The 2,401-nt window shown below is 37.8% G+C and overlaps 1 long non-coding RNA gene across 20 annotated transcripts in view; it reads right to left on the bottom strand.

Annotated features, from left to right (window-relative positions):
* The window catches only part of LOC103693508 (uncharacterized), a 490,050-nt gene that overhangs the window by 100,163 nt on the left and 387,486 nt on the right, over window positions 1-2,401 (bottom strand). For 16 of the 20 annotated variants that reach the window (XR_010056223.1, XR_010056221.1, XR_010056218.1 and 13 more), the window contains one exon: window positions 1,615-2,253. The exons of the other annotated variants lie outside the window; for them this stretch is intronic. This is a non-coding gene — a long non-coding RNA (uncharacterized LOC103693508). The remainder of the gene's footprint in view (window positions 1-1,614; window positions 2,254-2,401) is intronic. 20 annotated transcript variants of the gene reach the window in all.

Here is a 2,401-nt window from a genome sequence, read left to right as displayed (position 1 = left end):
CTAAAACAACCACAAAAGGAAAATATCAGACAACTGCCACCTACAAGGATCATCTGTGTAGATTGCGAGCAAGGGAAGGAGGTGGCCGGGAAGAGAGCACAATGTCAAAATGGGGAAAACCCTTCAAAAGTCTTTTTCTTAAGGCTTGGCAGAGTCGGAGGGCCCCACCCCGGGATACTCATATGACACAGAAGTGCTTTCACAGTTTGCAGCTACATGTTCCTTCTGGTTGGTGTTGCTTTCACAGGAAGAGTTCTGAAAGTGAAAGGATGTAGCTCTTACGGAAGCGACTAGGTCCTTCACAATGAAGGGGTGAAAGCTGAAAAGACCTTTGGTGTTGGCATGGAGCTTAATAAGATAATTAAGAGTGCGGAGATTAATGGCTCCTAAAATAACATTCAAAATAATGTTTTTTTAACTAAAGGATCACGAAACATGAAAACATGTTTATCAATATTAATTAAGCCTTTGAAAGTTGGCTTTCCACTAACAACGGAGGAAGAACAGCCAATCTGCAAATAATTAGTGAATAAGCAATAAAGTCAATAAAACATTGCTTCAAAATGTTATCTGTGTATAGGTCTGGGTCACGCTTGATTCTTTTTTCTACAATATAACCCAAAAGAAGACAGAATTGACCAGCTGTATAATATTTCCCTTTGTTTATCCTACATGTTTATGATATCATGAAATATAACTTTAAAACATAACAATTATGGTTACTTATCACAGATACTCTTATGTCAGTTCTTAGGATGAAAATTGTAATCTTGATTGATACACATTGTATATCCCAAAGCGTTTTTTTTTCCTTTTCAGAGATTTTCCTGCATGTTTAGAAACATTTAAAAAATTAAAAAAAGAATATATCATCTAGTCCTTCCCACTAAGAAAAAAAAACCTTGCATTTTGTTACAAGATGTTGAACTTGCTCAGCAATTTCCTTCTACAAATAGACAAAATAATTAGAATGCAATGTTTTCACCTGCCGAGCCAAAGAAACTCTGAACTTGAAGCAAGTTTGTACAGACTTTCCCCACCGCAGCAGTGAAGGGCAGCGTCCAACACTTCGCAACTGCTTTAGGGCAAATTCTTCTCCTTGTATTTTTAGAAGTAGAATTATTAAGAAACAAGCTACTTTTTACATCGCAATGGAGAATACATACACTCTTTTTATCCCCATTTCTCTTCTACTGCAACCAGTGTGAAAAAGTCAATTTATTTTTTTAGCAGTCTATGGATGCATTTCTGAAGCGAGATCTCTTCTTAGAATTGGAGAGATCCCTTCTTTTTCCATTTCAAATTAGGAGTCACAAAATAGGTTTTGCTTTCTGTACTACCGATTCCCAAGCCCACGAAATACATTACTGGACACAAAAATCAGAGATAACACACACCACAGTCTGCCTAAAACTTCTGTGCACAACCAAAGCAGGAGCTATATGTTTATCGTTTTCTAATTTTAGTTTAGTGTCTATGCTAATCACGATTAGAGTAAGAAAGCAAAAGAAAAAAGTAGAAAGTGGGTAATGAGTTAATGAGAATAAACTGAAACTGCAAGGACCCTGATCTATGTAACTGAAAGCATAAAAAGAAACAAAAAAAAAGTTATACCTGATATGAAAGTGCGGGTTCACCAAGTGCAATGTACTGCTCTTAGGCCATTGTTTTTGAAATAATAATAAGAATAAATAAATAAAAGCAAAGAAGGCTCATTGGATTGTGTTGTTTTCAAAGCTGCTTAACGAAGGCCGGTGTCTCAGGAGTTAGACAAACCAAAGTTTGCTTTTTTTTTCCTTTTGGTTTGTCTGTTTGTCTTGGTTTGCATTTTTGTTTGTTTTTGTTTTCACGCAGCCATATCTCATTATTATCAGTATTTTTCAGCACTCTTGCGAATACTGAGCAGCTCAGGTTTTTGTTTGGTTTGGGTTTTTATTTGCAGTTTCTTCAGGGCTCCTGGTATTTCTCAGAGAAGGAGGTCCAGAGGGCTTGTCTTCCTTCTCTTCCTTGTCCGTATTCCAGGCACAAAGCACTGCGCAGAATCTGCACCAATCGTTGCCATCCACTGGCAGCAGAATGGTAGAAGGTGGGAGAGACCCAGAAGCCTTCCAGGCTGTGCTGACTTGAGGAATGAGGTTTGCACACGTTCGTCTCCCGAAGCGAAGGGGTGGAAAGGCTGGGTGCCAGCTTGCTACTCGGCTACAATGATCTCATGCTCACTGCTCCGTAGTCCTGTTCGACCAGTTCAAACGCCTGTTCATTATAAACCAAATACATACATAAATAAATAACCCCAACTACTTGAATTCTTCAATAACCAAAAAAGGGGTATTAACATAAAATTTTTAAAAATCAGCAGTCAGAAAAGGTTAAAAAAGAGAAGGAAAAAGAAGAAAAAGCA

The sequence above is a fragment of the Rattus norvegicus genome, chromosome 11 (genome assembly GCF_036323735.1).
Source record: "Rattus norvegicus strain BN/NHsdMcwi chromosome 11, GRCr8, whole genome shotgun sequence".
Lineage (NCBI taxonomy): Eukaryota > Metazoa > Chordata > Mammalia > Rodentia > Muridae > Rattus > Rattus norvegicus.
Note: the sequence above shows the minus strand (reverse complement) of the source record. Positions and strands in the feature narration are given on the sequence as shown.